The sequence below is a fragment of the Saccostrea echinata genome, unplaced genomic scaffold (genome assembly GCF_033153115.1).
Source record: "Saccostrea echinata isolate AGI-Se365-2 ecotype Australia unplaced genomic scaffold, CSIRO_AGI_Sech_v1 ptg000018l, whole genome shotgun sequence".
In the NCBI taxonomy this organism is placed as follows: domain Eukaryota; kingdom Metazoa; phylum Mollusca; class Bivalvia; order Ostreida; family Ostreidae; genus Saccostrea; species Saccostrea echinata.
In genome coordinates this window covers 1473543-1493453 of record NW_026889767.1, presented here as the reverse complement: position 1 = coordinate 1493453, position 19911 = coordinate 1473543, and the positions used below count along the sequence as shown (strand labels likewise).

At 31.7% G+C, this 19911-nt stretch overlaps 1 long non-coding RNA gene across 1 annotated transcript; it reads right to left on the bottom strand.

The window, feature by feature from the left end:
• Positions 1 to 840: 840 nt before the first annotated feature.
• On the bottom strand, positions 841 to 18769 carry LOC133189487 (uncharacterized). Its single transcript, XR_009721481.1, has 6 exons — positions 18663 to 18769; positions 18250 to 18396; positions 12306 to 12525; positions 9695 to 9794; positions 2810 to 2894; positions 841 to 1064 (listed from the first exon to the last, which is right to left on the bottom strand). It is a non-coding gene; the product is annotated as an uncharacterized LOC133189487 (long non-coding RNA).
• Positions 18770 to 19911: the final 1142 nt, after the last annotated feature.

Below are 19911 nucleotides of genomic sequence, written 5' to 3'. Positions count from 1 at the left end.
GAGAGGTCCAGGTCACAGGAAAGTTCAAGGTCATACATTTTTGATGCAGTTGAATAGTTCTCACTAATACGCATAAGCAAAATAAGTTTGATAAAAATATTTTGAATGGAAACCGTTTATTTAACACTGAGCTAATCACCATTTCAAAAAAAAATGAAGTCAAGATCAAATGAAATGTCAAGGTCAAAAATGTTGATACAGTCAAATACCTTACATCAGTCTGTATCAGTATATGAAGTCTGACACTAATTTAGAAAAAGTGAGGTGAAGGTCAAAGGAAAAATCAAGATCAAAAAATGTTGATGCAGTTGAATAGCTCTCATCAGTATGTATCAGCAAATGAAGTTTGATTATGCTATCCTGAATGGTTTCTTTAAAACTGAGCTAAACACTTATTTAAGATAAGTACGGTCAAGGTCAAAGGAAAGGTCAAGGTTAAAAAATGTTGATTCAGTATGTATCAGCATATGAAGTTTGATTACACTATCTTGAATGGTTTCTTTAAAACTGAGCTAAACACTAATTTAAGAAAAGTGAGGTCAAAGTTAAAGGAAAGGTCAAGGTACGTTGATGAAATTGAATACCTCTTATCAATATGTATCAGCATATGAAGATTGATAAAAATATCTTGAATAGTTTCTTTGAAACTTAGTTTTGAACTGAGCTAAAAGCAAAGCGGAATGGAAGGACAGACAGAAGGTTGAAAGGACAGAAGACGGACATGACAAACTCTATATGCCCCAGCCATATTCATGGCAGGGCAGAAAAATTTCTAGTGTACTGAAATTCAAAACTGCAGTAATTGATAATTTTTTTTAATATAAATTCTATATCAAAAAACATATACAAACTTTTTTGATAATTTATTCTATTCAAAGCAATAAGAAATGCATCTGTCTGCACTGCTTAAAATTGATAAGAAGGTTATGACATAACTAAAATAATGACCATGTCCACATTAAATTTAAAATATAATGAGTGACAATTCACTTCACCTTTTCTTTGGCTTTCATTCCATTGACTTTTCTTTCTTTAAAAAATTGTGCTTGTGTACTACTCCATCTCTAAAAAATAACATACAAATGAAAGTTTATGGCACTCAATGAACTCTCTCATCCCTTCCTTTACTGTTCAAGAAAAAAAAATGCATACATGTACCACAAGCATACTTTAAACATGTAACTAGACTTTATATTTTCATACGTAATGTCACCAACTTTATAAAGAATTGTGAATGCATTTTAAAGGTGAGCACATGTGAATTGAATTAAAAGTACCAGTATTTTGCAATACGTACGTAGTATTGTGAGTATCTCGCAATTATCTAACTTACAACTGCTCTTTAATTAGCATGGGAGTCGAGGAAGCTCTAAATCTCACAAGATTTCTGGGGCATAACATTACAGTGGTGACAATGGAATGATTCGAACAATCATTATGCCGAAACTACAATGTATTGCCAAGAATTGAACTCCAAATAGTAGATTTGTCAAGTAATGAAAGTTTAGAGTATTTTATCAACTTTCAAAAGTAACAATTTTCATTTAGAATTTAATAAGAAAAGTCCGCTTAGTAAAAAGTATCGTAAAAAATGCAACATACAGGATTAGCTCCTCTCAAAAATTTATTAGGCTGGTTCAGCGCATGTTTAGCAAGATATTTCTCTAGGATTTCTTTCTTATCAGTCCTTATAAATTCCACAATGATCAATCATGCATTGCATTCAATAGTACACTGCCCCCATCCAATAGACGTTTCCTACCTCCGTGAAAGAGTCCATTCAAATTATGATTTGAGCAGTGCAACCTCTACCTCAAAAACATCCGAGGTGGGATCAGGTGCCTTAGAGGAGTGAGTATCCACTGCCGACTGTCACTCTCACTGCCAGACTCCAGATGATTCTTCATTAAACCTTGGCTGTAACTGTAGGTAACTTGATATGTGTCTCCACCTATCATTAGTGATACAACTGCCTGTTTACTGCTTAGAGAAAAGTAACACTTAGAAAAGGATAATAAACAAGAATCTGATATACCATGAAAATCCTTAATAGTAGTAAGGAAACACTTAAAACATTACTTTCCAAGAAACATGCATTTAATATTACATGTACATAATCAATTTATAAAATTTTAATTAGGGATGGAAATAAATAATATCCAAACATGAAACAGATGTGTCAGACTCTGTGGTATCTTTTATTTCAAGCTCACTGGGGTATAATATATATAGTTGACATATGACTGGAAATAACTATTGTTAATTGATAATATATCATCGATATATCTCACTGTCGAGTTCAAGACCACAGCAAGTGTTTTCTTCTTCTCATGTGCAAGATTTTAAATAAATTCTGCTTCATATGAATATAAAAAGAGGTCTGCTAGCCTAACAACAGGTTGCAATTAGTACCCATGGGAATTCTGACAGATTATTGGAAGACCTGGTCTCCAAAAACTACATATATATTGTCAATCAGAGACTCAAGCATCCAAAAACCTGTATTACTAAAGTATAGCTCAATATGATCACCAAAATCATCATTGCTTGACATAATATGCATGTATAATCTTTCTTTAATATTAATTACATTTTAAAAGGCCCTAATTAAGCCATCATTTTGACATTTATTTAATCATGATTGTGTATACTTTATCAACAATCTCTGCCACTTTCATGCGGATATGGCTTCTTTTTGTGTTTCTCTTGTTGAAGAGCTACAATCTCCAAACTAGTGTATTGAGTATAATAACTTTCATCCTTCTCATATTGGCCTAGGTGAAAACAGATAATACTACAGGTCACTTACTCAGAAGGATTACTTGATTTTGTTGATCATGTTGATTGATGGTAGTCTGCACAGTAGCGCTAGCAGTTTCTTTTTTACCATTTCACTGTGAAAAAAAAATGTGGAACTTATTAAATATTAAAAATATTTACCACTACATTAGCATTGGTGATATGGTCATTGCTATTTTTTGTAACAAATCAATTAAACACTGCACCTTTATATAGTATGAATTATATTGCATGTACTTTCGATCAATCTATTTAAAAAACATCAGATTAATTACCAATAGGTTCTTGAATTTTTAGTTTCTGTTGCGTTAGGCTGAAATTACGAGAAAAACTTTATTTTGAACAAGCATTTATATGTACAGTGTATTGTACTTGCATACTTAAATACCTACTATAATTAAGATTAAACAAGCATTTTGAGAGTATTGCATTAGCAATACTAGTCCCCTACCGGCAAGTGTAATCTGGTTCCTACTAAAAATTGAATTGCCACAATTCCATTAAAAATCATTGATTCAGAAGCATAACAAAATGCAAACTTGAACTGTAACTCATCAAGATACACTAACATACCAAAACTCAGCTCAATATCTGCAAGCGTTTAGAAAAAAGTGCGGAAAACAAATGGGACAGACTGAAAGAGGGACAGACAGACAGATGGACAGACTCAGAGGAAACCTATAATTTCCTCTGGTTTCACCGGTAGGGGACTAATAAAAAAGTGGGAAAAAGCCACCCTGTTAAGCCCTACTTTCGTCTCCCATGGTGAGCAGTGGAAAAAGGTCTTATGCTTGGATATGTTGTACATGTACTTTGTATCAATCTGTACATGCATAATCCATTGGCTAATGAAAGAGGCAATGTATTCGTAATGTAAACTTTTAAATGTAGTGGTAATGTGTACATTTTTTGCAGCGGTAATGAGTATGTAGCGGTAAATAATAACCATTTTGAAAATGTAGCGGTAATGATATTCACCTGGATAAAGAAATGGTCTATCTATTCCAATCACATTTTTGACAAGATAGGGCACTTCTTATTTGCTGTACATATAATTGTTTTCATTTTCACACTGCTTTTTGGGAAGATTGGGAAAATAAAGACCTCTTAGGAAATTTTGGAATAACCATTATACGTACTTTAAAATCATATATATTGGGTTTCCGGTCTTCGTAATCAACTAAATTTGTTTTATAAAACAGAGGAATATGAATAGCAAGTTAAGTTATTACCGGTATATATCCAGCTATATTTTCTTTAATTTTTGGGAGAAATTACTATTGGGAAAATTAACACATTTATTGGGATTTATAACCTTCGTTCTTCATTTTTTTAAGTTTTGGGTGTGTGTTGATTACAACACATATGTCAAGTGACTTATCTTTAAGTTATTGTCAAAGAAATTTCAAGTCTGTTAAAATCTTAATGTTTAAATAACTTGTGCCCTGTACGAAATAAGATTTTGTAGCAAATAATCTTTACAACCGAGCTGCAATTTTCCCCAAGTTATCAGGCTGAAAAAGGGGGTGCATATTTAAACCAATGCATATTATATTCGGCAAGATATGGTAACTGCTTGATTGTCACATTTCAGTTTGAAACATGTTACAAGTTTTATTTCAAAAAATGAAAATATTATTGAAAAAGTAAATACAAATACTCATTGACAAAAACTATTTACTAGGGATGGCAATTTCTAACCTGTTAACTGATTACTTGGTTGGAATGATGGCAATCGATTAGAAAATCTGCAATCGATTAGTCGTAAAAAAATTATAATACATGTAAAACTGAAGGCAATGTACTAAAATTCACTTTCAAAATAGAAATTCCTACCTAAACATTTAATTTAGCGTTTTCATTTATTATTAAGGCTGATTGGGAGGTCATTATGGCTCTCCAGATTAAAATTGCGGGGTAATTGGTCAGTCTGAGATATGTTAATTACTGTTAAAACATCATGTCGTTACCCCGACTGTCCTCTAATTCTTTAATGATAATAATCACCGTTGAGCATCATGAATTGGTGTGTGTGTATCTTTTGCAGTTATCTATCACATTAGATTAAAATACAAACATAAGATTGTAAATTAAGGGGATGAAGGACACATGGTCACATGACTCTTTTTATCTACGTCATAATCTCCGTTTATATAAGTCCAAAACGTGTAAAGCATCAGTTCTTGTATAATTTTTTGACATTTTTTTTTTTAACTTAAATTGCCATCTTATATAAAAAAGTAAAAAGTTTTAACATTCATGTAAACATTAACAAATTATGAAAAAGATTGATCCACTCCTCTGTTTCCCTAAACTGCGCGTCCAACAAGTCGGTGACGTCATACACGATTTATTAGTACAGCAAGATCATACTCGGTGAATACAGGGGCGGTATTATTATGTAAAATCAGGTCATAATCAGTATGTGATGAAATATTTTGAGAAACGGGGAACATAAAAATTATGATTGCATGGCTGATGACAGAAATCTTATGTAGGCATATCTTATTTTGCTTATTTAGCTTACGTGTGACGTCATAGTTGGTTTTTCCCGTACTCAAGAAATGTAAATATGACACGTTTTTGTCATGCTTATGTCCTCTGTAATGATGTCCTGTGCAATACTGAGGTCAGCTTCACCATTCAAAATTTTTACAGTTAACCAATAATTTGAAGGACTTGCATTTCAACATAAATTTAAAAATATTGAATGATAGAATTTTTTGTAAATTACGTTTTTTTTTGTTGCTTAAGTTGTCTCAAAAAGTACGTAACTTTCCTTATCCAGATGCGGTGTGACAGGATAAAATTGCTTTTTCGAATTTTAAACCTATTCATACTCTGAAATATTTTAAGAGATACATGTCCAGTTGCATATTTTTTATATATGCTTAAAAAATCCCATTATGGACAGAGTATTGGGCCCGGAAACATGAAGAATTAAAACTCCACTAAGATACTGCAGGGCATAGTATTTGTCAATCAATATCTCTAAAATAAGGTCAGAAACCTACTGATATAACTGCTTTAAGATATGTGGGACATACTAAATTAGAAATACACAAAATATGAAAAAAATTGAATGACAAGTATTTTTTCAGCTCAAGGTCCTTCTTCCCCTTAAGTGATACAATTTAGACTTAGTTTTGATTATGGTGATAATGAAGAATGAACTTGTGTGACATACGCTCATGAAAATTATCCACGATATCTCAGGCATAGTTTATGGTTTTCTGAATTTTTTCTTGTCTATTGAAAAAAAATATGTGCGTAGTTTTATGATCAAGAAAGACAAATAGAATGATTTTGACCTCTAACAACTTTTTTAAAGACTTCTTGTGCATAGGAATAGAGGTACTTGAAAAAAGTCAAGAAAATGACATTGTGTAGTTTGATACAATTAACCGGTTAATTGGTCGGAACATTTTGCGGTTAACCGATTTGCAATTCTGTATTCGATTGCCATCCCAACTACAGTGGCTGCAACATTATTGTTGACAAAAGAATCATGTAGAATCGTTCGTGTAACATGCGTGATCGTTCGTGTAACGTGCGAGATCGTGCGTGTATCAGACTCAATCGTTTGCGGTTTTAATCATGTGTGATCGTGCGTTAAGAAACGTGTAAATTTTGTTTTGAAAGTTTTTATTGGAATGTTTTTGTTATACAAGCCTTTCACTTGTCTGTTTTTTTTTTTTTAATCCAAATTAAAAAGAAATGAAGCGCGATTTACATAACTGAAAACAGAATGAACTAATTATCGCTTGGAAATAAACAATATAGTAAGTCGTACAATATTGTGTTCTCGTCAAATAGCATGATTTTTTTTCTGATAAACCGTACTTAGATTTTTGATTTTTTTCTCTGATGTTAATTATATTTATTGCTAATTATGGTCAAGATATTTTTAAAATCAATAGATCAAAAATAAACATTTTTACAAATAAATAATTCTCAATGCTTACATAAGTATTTAGTCGGTGAATGTACATTTACACGACATGATTCTCGGGGTTTCATTTATCAGCGTTATCTCTGGAGGTTACTTTTGATTATTTTTTTTAATTTCTGCAAATAAATGATTTGTAAAATAATTGTTGATTTTAGAGATTCACAAATTGAAATGTGGATATAACTTATAATTTAATTCATTTTCATGCCATTTTTTTCAAACTTATCCCTTTCTGCATATTATGAAATCCAATTCAATCAAAACTCACGGTCCACCTACATGTACATCTTCTGATAGAACAAAAAAAAAAAAAAATCAGTTTTCTAAAGTCAGAGAATTACATAAATAATTTTTTGTAATCTAAAATAATTCATAAATCTTACATGTATTTAGTTCCAGAAATATCCATTTCTATTTTTTTTTTTCATTTTTCAAAGTCGATGAAATAAAATCAATCATTATTTGAAATCTAAAATAAGTATTAAGCCTTATTTCTTTTTGAAAATATCCATTCCTAAAGAATTTGAACTATTTTGCGTGAAGAATCGTGCGTTTCCGTTAGCAATCGTGTAAGATCGTGTAACGTGTAGAATCGTGTGTGTGAAGGATCGTTCGTGTAACAGATTTTATCGTGTGTGAATCGTGCGGAATCGTTCGTCTAACGTGATCGTTCGTGTAAGTTGTCAACAATAACGTTGCAGCTACTGTATCTACTAAGTGGTTAGTATGTAAATTGTAACTGGTTACAAAACTGGTTATGAAAATTTTAACTGGTTATGATCTTTCTTAATAGTTAATAAACCAGTTAATCATTGCCATCCTTATTCTAAAGATACTTTGTGAAGTTTGGTTTAAACTTGTCCAGTAGTTCTTCAGAAGAAGTTGAAAAATGTGAAAAGTTTATGCATGACCCAAGCCCTTGCTTATGCAAAAACATCCAAAAACAGATAGAAATATGTTACCATGGTTACCTAGGTAATTCAGTTAACTTATATCAAACCACACATTGTCATATAAATGAGACTAAGTGCTTTTCAAGGGTCCAGATCAGCATTCAGTCAGTATCAAAGTATCATGGTCTTTAGAGTTTTGTATATGCCTTTTGTCTTCAATGGTAACCTGTACTTATACATGTACTTAAATATGGCCATTGAGGAGACCACTTATAATTAGGCATGAAGTAGACCAGTGAGAAAAATTGAGTAAATTGAATTAACCCTTGATATCAAGTATATACAGTATATAAATATACCATTTTAATGATCTTATTCACTATATGCATCAATACCCTGTATTATATTATACTGCATATCAAATTAAAACTTATTTATTGTGTCACAACTGAATTGTTGCTGGACTGAAAGACATAAAGATGGACAATATGTGAATCCTATAGAGCTTTATCATTTCATGCAGGCCCTAATTAACATTCAATCAGTGATAAAGTACCTTGCACTTAGATTTTTATATTTACCTTTGTCTGCTATAGCAACCTGTACTTATACATATGTTATACTTAAATATGGCCATTGAGGAGACCACTTATAATTGGGCATAAAGTAGACCACTGAGAAAAATTGTTGATATCAAGTATATACAGTATATAAATACACCATTCTAATGATCTCATTTACTGTATGCATCAATACCCTGTATAGTATTACACTGCATAAACTAAAACTTGTTTATTGTGTCACAACTGAAGTGTTAATTGCTGGCTGAAAGACATAAAGATGGACAATGTGAATCCTATATAGCTTTAACATTTCATGCAGGCCCTAATTAACATTCAATCAGTGATAAAGTACCTTGCACTTTAGATTTTTTATATTTACCTTTTGTCTGCTATAGCAACCTAGTTCTTATACTTAAATATGGCAATTATGGAAACTGCTGATAATTGGGCATAAAGTAAACCACATAGAAAAAATTAATATATTTAATGGGAAAATTTTACTGTACTCACTGTTAATAGCAAGTACTTTTATATGCATGTATTATAGATATATACAGTGGTGCCTTGTTTATCCGGACGCCTCTTTGGCTTAAGTTTGTTAAAAATAATATTGATTAATTTTGAACTGTTTCTTATTTGGGCTAGTAATTTTTTCCTAATCAGTAGCCCCTGGGCTAGTGGGATTTCCAAGAAAATTTCAACCCCTGAAGATAAGTATGAAAAAGTCATTTCTTGAAAAATTACCGTCCGGATAAATGAGTCATTTTTCAATGAACTATAAATTACGTTTTGTAGTAAAAATCGACCGTTCGGATGTGGAACACGAATTTCTGGATTAATGAGACAGAATGACATGGAAAAAATCTATTCCCAAAAAATAGCATCTGGAAGGTGAAGTGTTCGGATAAACATGGCGCCACTGTATATACCATAAATGACTATGACCTATGGTACATGTAGTCAGAGAAAAACAATCAATTAAAGCTGAACACATCTCATAAATAGGCATACACCATATTCGATTATATATCATCTACTATATCAGCACCAGGGTATACTCTTCGCATTTGTTACACCTGACTGCTTTATTGTCACAGGTATCGGAGTGGAATGGTGACACATGCTCATGCTGGTTATCTTGCATTGCCTTTGTTCATTTATTTTATTGCAGTTACGTGTACTTGTGTATGTTTGTATACTGCACTGACCTGTGCGACTGTTGTACTAAGTTTCATTGGCATCTTTCTCTCCTGCCGTGAAAGAAGTACACAGTAATTTTTTGTCGCTACCCAGAGCTATGTAGCATACGTCAGTCTGTCTATACAGACAGGTGACAACAGATTACACTGAACAGTGACTAAGTGAGTGGCTTATATAGGGACCCTACAATATAGCGTGAATAAAGGAATATGGCGGAAAAATTCCTTTTACACAGTGTGTTCAGATTTAAAATCACTAACTTTAAAGCAAACTAATGGATTACATACCTTTTCCCATAATTCACTTCAAATTCCTACTCATCATGTACGGCTACTTCAGAATCTCACATGTATACATTCTTTGACTTTTCTATAGGAACATTATTTCCTACAATGTACAATCACATTTTAAAATATTCAAATATTACTTCCAATTGGACATACAGGTAAACTTCGTTATCTTGACATCGACGGGACCATCGGAAAATGTCGAGATATTCGAGGTGTCGAGATATCAGAGTTGAGACTTGACATCCAAGATTTCATTGCATAGCAAAACAGCCAAGCATATCATATTTACATGACTTTAATATAGACTGTAGCTCAACATATTTCAGAATTCCCTCTATTTTTATTAAAAATCTAAGAAGTTATTTTAAAAATCTAGTTTATTAAACGTGTTCTTTATCGAAATCTTTCTAAATTCACAAAGTTTCAGAACAAAGTTACAGCATTGAGCTGCATTCGCGTGTAAGTTGCCTTTTCGTCAGAACAGGATACGAAATGTGCTCTATAAACTTCGAACCGTATAAAGTCGACATCCGATATACGGTAAAAAAAAATTAAATGCAGATTATTTTTTTTCTTATTCTATTCTGGAAGAATATACATTAAAATTAATTTTTTTAAAGAGATTTATGTATCTAAACTAACGTAGTGATGTTACAGATGCACGAATTACAGCTGATTCGGTCAATCATGTCGTTAATCGGATTGTTTCCTGTTGAATACATTTTAACTACAAATATCATTAAAACATTTTTTTAATTCCTTAGTTTGAAATTTTCAGTGTGTTTTTTATTCATTATAATTTAGTTATCTTTTTCAAATTTAAAAGTTATGTTATGTTTCGATATAAATAACATTCTGTACATTTAGGCAGAATCATGTAGATTTAGTAATGATATTACCCAAGCTCAATTAACTTCTCAAAGATGCCGAAGGGGCTTTGGATTCACCTACAAACACAGTCTATGAAATTAATTAAGCAGCGTGCAGTCAAAACATGGGTGTGAAAGGTGTGAAACTTTGACGACGTCGAGATACCCGGAGTCGTCCGTGCGTGACGAGCGACCCTATCTGACAAACAGTTAGGTTCAGTAGAGCAGAAAATTGCCGATGTCGACATTTGCTCTTGGGACTGTAAATATACGTCAAGATAACCCGGGTTGTCGACATTAACGAGGTCGACATATCAGAGTTTTTGCAAATCATTTATATAGTAAATACTGCCGGGACCACGGAAGGATGTCGACATATCCCAGGTTGTCGACATATGTGATGTCGAGATACCGAAGTTTACCTGTAATTGGTAGTTCACAAGCTAGAAAGCTCACTCAGTAGTTGGATTGATTGTTTAATTGTATGTCATTTTATATCCTGTTTAAGAATTTTTCACTAAAATAGAGACGTCACCATATAATGGTCAATAATCTTTTCAACAGTTTTTTTCTGAAAAGATTTCAGGCTGTCTTTACTGCAATTGTCAGTCTACATTACCACCCATTGTGGTATACTGATCCCGATTTGTTTTCAAAGGATTTAAGTTTTAGTTTGTGTGATAACTGGATATCAAAAAGTTTCAAAGTAGAGTGTCATGAGCTCATCAATGCTAATTATCAAAACACTACTTCTAGAAAATCAAAACATTTAAGTTAAATTAACCATTCAAAATATTTTTTGAAAAGTAAAACAAAGGTCAAAGTCAAGTGAACTATAACGCTGGTATTTTTCATTATAATTTATGATAAATTGTGCACATGCTATTAATAGCATAGACTTACCTCTTTTAAATTATCAAAAATATGCTGAATATTGGCACTTTAAACTTTTTTAGAAGTAGGTCAAAGGTAAGTTCAAGGGTCACAAGATTGGCAACCATGGTATTTAAAAAAAGTCAGAGTGCCACGCAAAATATTAACCAAATATCAAAAACAATTAAACCTCTTACAATTCTTGAGATATAAGGTGTGACAGATGGACAGACAGACAGATGCCAGGTAAATTGAACCTCAGGTGTTGCACTGCTGTGCAGTCGACTCACAAAAAATGTTCTTCAGACTTATTTATCATTGGAATGACTAGTAAACACCAAACTGAACTTAACCTGCTTAAGTGAGCCAGTAGTGCCCAGTACAAAGCAACAAGTGCTGTGAACAGCGAGTGAAGTGTGACCGATTGATTGAGTGTTGTTTTATGTCCCATTCGAGAATTATTTCACTCATAAAGAGTGAAGGGTTAAATAATTACAATAAAATGTAAGGAGGCAAGTCTGCCTCACCATAACCTGGTTCTTTGTGGCCCTATTTTTAACCTTCATACCCATCTCCACTGGGAATTCATTTCCTCCTCCCCCAACAATCACGTCATGACTCCATAAGCAGCCAAAGGCTGTAATGGGCAACTAGTTCATTAACAGCTAGGGCTATCAGGAATTCAAAGTCACTGAAGTTCTTTTGGTTTTTATGATACTATCAAACTATCAGTCTATCACTGAGTATCTGCATGCTTTAAAAGTTAGTATTTACCCCTGATTTGCTTTAATTAAAGCTTTTGTGTCTATTTTCTGCTAACAATTTATTTACAGTTTATAACTAATAAAGCAGCAAATATACCTTACCCCATGTTGCAGATTCTCTTCATCCAAGTAATTGATGTACATTGTACTTAATCTCTTCATCTGTTCATCTGGATCCTTTCACTGCATTCAGACAGTACCAGTAACTGTTATATATGGATATATTTCCTTGTCAAAGCTGTCACTTTTTAGGCACAATTGCTAAGTTTGCATCTTTATCAGCATTATTTATTAATGAAATGACAAATTCCATCAGACACACCTGCAAAAATGAAAACAAAATCTATTAATTTACATATATTCATGTCCATATTCTCTTGACTTCATTATTATATAATTGAACTGTTTTATACTGCACTGCAAATATAAAGGGCTGGGATAATACACTTTCGTCTACTATTCTATATCTAATATACTATATCAGGTATCACAATATTTATGCTACAATACAGATCACAATATCTTTAATCGGTTATAATTTTTTCATTTTATATTAAAATGAGACAAAGTTTGACACCATGCATATCCAAAGTCTCTAAAAATTTACAATTTTAGTCATGTATATGTGTTATGCAAGGGTGTATCTGTCAGTATTTCCAAAATTTATCAAGCATGACATTTAAATTGATACAAATATTTTGATTTCAGCTTTTCTTTTTCATGAAGTTCAACTTAAATATTCTTTGATAATTTTTAAATCAAAATAAAATCAAAAACTTTTAATTTCTTCATTTTATTTGCTTGGAAAATAATTATTTTTTTCTTTTGTATTTGTACGAGTATTTAGTTGAAACTAGTTCTACATGTATATTAGCTAATCAGTGAAAATCTGTATGTTTGATATACTTCAGTTTACATGCCTGTGTGTGCATTATATTACAAATCATGGGATCTGTGCTTGTAGGTGCACTCAATGTTTTAAAGTTATTCATAATTTGAGAATTATTGTCTCCTTTTTTTATTGTCAGTATATTTAAACCAATATTTTTTGGTTTTACAAAATAATATGAATTTATATTTTCTTTTTTAAAAGAGATGATGCGAATTATAATTTCAATTTTAATTTTGTTTATATATTGTTGCTGTGATCTCAATAACCTAGATTAGAATGTTCTAATCATTAAAATGATATTGTCCTACAGACCTGGTTTAAAGATAGAATTCGTTCCGTGTATTGGCAATTTATCAAAATAAGCAAGTTCGATAACTCGAACTGACTGCATTTTCTATGAACAATCCAGAGAGTTCCGAATTCAACATGGCGTGTAAAGGACAAGATAGGCGAAGACCCCTTTTTGGCCCCTGGTTTGGGGTGTTGTTTAGAATGATACAACAGTTTAACAATAGAAACCTGTTGTCACCCCTGCCAGAAAATGAGTATTGGTTCTAAGTTATGTGATACATACAGGTCACAGGAAGATCAGAAAATATGTCAATTTCCGAATTTTCTCATTTTATGCAAATTTTCATCGATTTTACAGCACATTTTGTTTCAGAAAACATAGAGCACAAGCTTGCCCCTCTACCAAATTTATATATTTCATATACTAGTATCAGATGCATCTTATGTATAAAAATCTCAGATAGGCAAGCTTGTGCTCTATGTTTCCCGAAGTGAAAAGTATCTCAAATTTGAGGATATTCCAATAGAATTGAGAAAATTCAGGAAATTGTCCTACTTCTGCACCCTCTTCTGGTCTCCGTGTAAGCTTTGAATCAAAATTAGTGCTGGTTTTAAAACAAGCATCATTTTTAGTTCTTAACTACAAACTATCACTATTTTAACTATGTTCTGATTTTTACATCAAATAAGGGGCCAGATTCAGCCGTTATCATACCTTGTCCTTTGAAGCGAGGAAAAAAGGTTGAGAAAATGAGTTGAATTTTCTTATTTCTATGGATTATTTTTTAGGTTAAAAGGCATATAAAATCTCAAAAAGGTTTGTTATGATTAATTTGATAGTTATTTTCAGTGCAATTTTTTTTGTATTCTTCAAAATCATTTCTGAGCGGATCCTTTCCAATATGCTACATTGCTAGTATATGGGACATATTCTAACTGTGGTGATCGAGGGCTTGTTCCGAGACAAAGTTAGATTGTTCTAACTAGAAATAACCCAACACATATATCTTGTAAGTCAAACACATGTATTTCGCAAATTCAATAAATAATTCCAAAAAAAAAGAAGAAATCTTGTAAAAAGGTATTCCATAGAGAAAATTACCCAGAAAACGTTGTAGCATAACAAACACTGACATATACTCGAACAAAACTTAAGTATGAAAAATAATCAGATAATGGGTCAAAATCACACCAGTGACCACCTACCCTAATCAACTGTTATCCACAAAAAAAATTATATACTTATATGTCAATCTACTACCAAAATTACATGTTTTCCAAGATCTTACAAAATTATTTTTACAGTATGTCTCTTCAAATATTTGTTTTCCTGCTTAATAGTACTGATCATGCTGATCAGATGATAATGGGTGGGTGATATTAAGATATTATGTCCTCATAAACTTTTAGTCCCAGACCTATGAACTAGTGATTCATTTTGAAAATGGTTATCATGGGTCCAAAGGACCCCCCTTAATGACAACAATGAGTCCCATGACAAAATCAGAGTATCCAAATCCAAGGGTCATATATTAGATATTACAGAGGAAATTCTGGTGAAATATAAAAAGTTATTTCACGAAAGAGCAAATGCTTTATTGTTGCTGTGAGTAGTTCTATAATTTTACTATCAATTGTCCAAGTAAGACTACATGATTTTGTGTCATAAATATAATATATTGTCAACTGTGCACTTTGGTTCTACTTTTAGATCGTACATACGATCTCACACATTGTAATGTATCAGTCATAAAATGCACAGAAGCAGAATGAAGCAAAGAAATTTTAAGAAGAAATGAAAAAAACAGTCAGAAATAAAAATGATTAAATTTTAAACTTCTTAGCTTGTAAGGAAAAAACAAAAACAAAAAAATGATACAGGTTACATGTATAGCTTTTACATAGTATTCGCTTCAGAAATGTTCCACAGTATAGACATAATCAGTGATAATCGAACTATGTTATCTAACTTTCAAATATTTTCTGATAATTGCTGGTTAATTGGCTGCAATTGTGAAATCTGACCTGTTGTTGGCAACCTTATATATACCTGTTAAAATTGTTCATGCATATCGCTTAGCACATGGATATGATGCAATCGGTCAAGTTTAAAATCGGATTATACCAAATAATACACGTTCTTCTATAAATTTATTGCGTCCATTGGGATGCACATTTATTAAAATAATGCGTCCTGAGCAAAATTTGTGCATACTTTACGCAGGATGCACACCAAAATGAATCATTGATGAACACCATATTTTTTAAGCGCAACACACAAAGAACTATGTAGCAACCTATGATCTACAGCACATGTAATTTTCATAAATAATGCTAGCTCACATCATAAGGCACAGGACGAAAGACCATCTTTAAGTAATCGCTTAATGGTGGCTTAATGGTAGCTTAATGGTGGCTTATAGACGTTAATTCCTTTAAGCCACCATTAAGCCACCATTAAGCTGCAGCTTCTAGGTGCTTAATGTCCAAACTTCATTAAGCTACCATTAAGCCACCTTTAAGCTGCAGCTTAATGGTGACTTAATGTCCAAACTTAATTAATCCACCTTAACGCATCCAGTATCAAGTCTTTAAACTAACTTGTTAAGTTTGAAGTTGTTTCAGTATCATTTACGCAAATACTTATTCAATTCGTAATTTTTTCTCGCTATTTCTAACATCTTTGTCAATGCGGATAAACTCGGGAACTGAGAACAGCTTCACCAAATGCCTTAAGATTTTCGCTCCCTAAAATCAGTTTGTTTGAATACTTGTTTTAAAATTATTTTTCTCCATAAATACATAATATATATTAATTTAAAAAAAATCACATATTTTTCTTTCGTGTTTGGAGAGCCACGTTCCACTGCCGAATTCGTAGGAAATGTAATTAGAGTCATTTTCTTCTGGAACAAAGTCTCTTAATTTTTCTTTGGGTAGAGAAATGTTTAAGATATAAAAAAAATATATAGGTATAGATTATATTGCCAATTTTTGAATTAATTCATGAATAATTTGAATTAATTCGTGGTTAAGTGTCATTATTTTTTCCTTTCTTTTAAAATACTGCAGAAGTAAGAATTTCTTTAAAATAATGCAGAAGTAAGAACTAATCAAAATATAGTCGGTCTTCAATGTTTGTTATTTCAAAATCAATTTTCAGAAGAACAGCCGATCAGATTAAACAGGTTATCCGACCAGATTTATACACATTGAGAAGCGGGGTAAAATAATCAGTGTACAGTATATCGACTAGTTAGACAATAGACCTTAATTAGGTGTCCCCACCAATCCCCGGTCAATTAACAGGAAACTATACACGGGAACGTACAGTGACAGATTTTGATGATCTATTTTTTTTTTTTTTTTTTACAAAACTTAAAATTTACGCAAGCATATAACAAATTAGAAATTATAATTGTACACAAAAAGACAATTATTTTGATACCCATAATGATATAAAAAGAATTAAAACTGAAGATGATATGTTACAAAAATATTTTATAACTTAATTGTTACGCAAAGATTGTCAAAAATCCGCAGCATATTTATAAGAACTATAATCTGTTTTTTTTTTCCCCCAATCGTTCTCTTTCGATGATATATTCCTTTTTAATAAAAAAAATTTGTTATATCTGTTGAATTTCAATCTTTTCATGCTTATAAATCTGCAAATAACAGAACGAGGAATTACTTAAAATCAAAAAGTTGTTTCACACCATCACACCGAACTCCTGTCCACGGTTAAGAAATGTTAACGTAATATAAAACTTTATCAAAATTTCTTTTATATATATATATATATATATATATATATATATATATATATATATATATATATATATATATATATATATATATATAAATATAATTATTCGTATTATTGATTAATAAATATAAACATCAGAAAAAAATACATATACAGGTACCTGTAACCATTCCAAACAAGTTTTGTTAAAAATAAAGGTTTTATTTTTCAATTAGATTTAAACAGCCTCGATAGCTCAGTGGTTAAAGCGCTCGCCCTCCAATCTAAAGTTCACGGGATCGAATCCTGTTGGGAATGCTTTTTTTTCATTTATTTATTTTTTTTAATTTTCTTTCTTTTACATTATTTTCGCTCAATTAACAAATGTATAAACTCGACATTTATAATTTTTGAGAAGAAATCATTATAAAAATAATATTTAACCCGTAAAAGCAGTTTTATCGACTGCGTAATGGTGACTTAATGGTGGCTTAAAGGTGGTTTAATGGTAGCTTAATGGAGTTTGGACATTAAGCACCTATAAGTCTGGCTTAATGGTGGCTTAATGGTGACTTAATGATTGTCTTGAAGCTACCATTAAGCACCTATAAGCCACCATTAAGCCACCATTAAGCTACCTTTAAGCATCCATTAAGGACTTTGATATGGCTTAATGGTAACTTAATGGTGGTTTATTTATAACTTAAATGTAGCTTAAAGGTGCTTAATGGTGACAACCATTAAACCATCATTAAGGACCTATAAGCCACCATTAAGCCAAACTTAAAGGAAGTGTTTCATCTTGTGAAGGAATACATGTATGACTAGCTGCTTGCATGGCGCAGTGGTTTAAGTGTTTGCTTTAGAGTCACAGATAAAGGAGTTGATCCTAACATCACAGGTTCGAATCCCACTGCAGGATGTGGAGACCGGTGTTCAAATGAAACTGAGGTCCCATGTTGTATTAGGTGCTGGCATGAACAAAATTACTCATTGCTCAAGGGTCCTGAGTACAGAGGTTCACAAGTGCTGGCTTTTCAATATGAGTGAAAAGTTATCGAAAGAAACATTATAGAAACAAATAAATATGACTATAAATAATTATCTTTTCTTACCATTATGGATGTTGTACATGTCCCTTTCGATAATGAAAAAAATCTTTTTCTGTCAACTTCTCATTTTCTCACGCGATTTTTTCTTGCTAATCTTCTCTCCAACATACCGGAGAAGGTATTCTCGCATGTTATGTGGTACCGAACACACTATAATAAAAATAAATGCATAAATGCAAACAAGTCAACAAAATCTAATTTATTCAGAGACTTGGTTTAAAATGTCTCAGACTGTCATAAATCTCACCCTAGGCAGTTAAAAATTTCCTCAGAAATCTTGTCAGAATTTTAAAAATATAATTTCAAAAAAAAATTCATGGGAAAATATACGGCATATATATAGCCATTGTACAAAATGCAGGAATTAAACTTTCCTGGAAAGTTTAGAAATTGAAACTGTAAAAATATTATCATACCATCAAACCATGTCCATGCTGATCAAAAGACTCAACAATGTATTAACTAACCCGATCAAAATTAAACTGAACCCGACCGAAAGTTTCTAATCTACATATGTAGATATACAAGTAATATATGTAGACTCTGCATAACAATTTTATTAAAATAAAAAAAATTATTGCTTGTTATATGGTTTTATAACTAAATTGAGAGTATAAGCAAGTTAATTTCTCCATGGCAACTGCATAAGATAAACAGTATTTTTTTTCATTATATGTTTCTGCTTAAATTGATCAGGATCTGTTTCATATGAATCAGGACTTGTTCAAGCTTGACAATGACAACAAGCAATTTTTCTTAGGGTCTCTTTTATTATTTAATTTCAACTTCTTTCTGAAATTATGATTATCTTCTAATATTTCTTTTCAAAATGAAACACTTAATAGGTTTATAAATAAATGAAACATTAAAAAAAAATCAATAAATACAGGCCCGTAAGAAGCAATTTCAGTTTGGGGGAGGGGGGACAGCCATGCATTTTCTTTGGGGGGCACTAACAACAAAAAATTCCTTGACAAGCTTAAAAAAAAAAAAAAAAAAAAAGTCATCAGGCGTTTTTATTGAGGGGGCACAAGCATATAGTAGCTATGTTTTCTTTAGTATTCTATATTTCGGCAAAATTATTGGGGGCACCCCCCCCCCCGTTCCTACGGCCATGAAATAAAGTTTTACATGATTGTTAAGTAATAAAGACAATGCAATAAATTCTGCAAAGTAATTCAAATAGTTGAGGTAATTCTTACTTATGTGTAGACTGATTTACTAGTACTTTCATAATTATAAATATATTCTCCCATAAAATTAGAATAAATTCATGATAAAGGAAATAATTTACCCTGAACATGTTGAACATGCAATACATTTTTGATTCATTTAAGTTGTTAAAGACAAAATTCTCATTTGCCCAATTAAATTTGAGATACATGTACTAATTAAGTGACCTGTAAAGGTACTTGTAGATCTCTAATAAAATCTGAGAAATTAAATCAGCAGTGCTGTAGATCGAAACTCTTTAACGGTGGTGATGTTAACTGAGTCTACTATTATAGAAAAAATATTGCAAGAATTACACAGTATATCTTTTGTTACTCAATCATGGAAAGTGTAATACATATAACTATTAACTGATATGCTCATCTCTGATATAACCTGTTAATTAATCCTCCATTCATGCCAAAAGGTACAGTGTAATAGATTGTTTAGAAT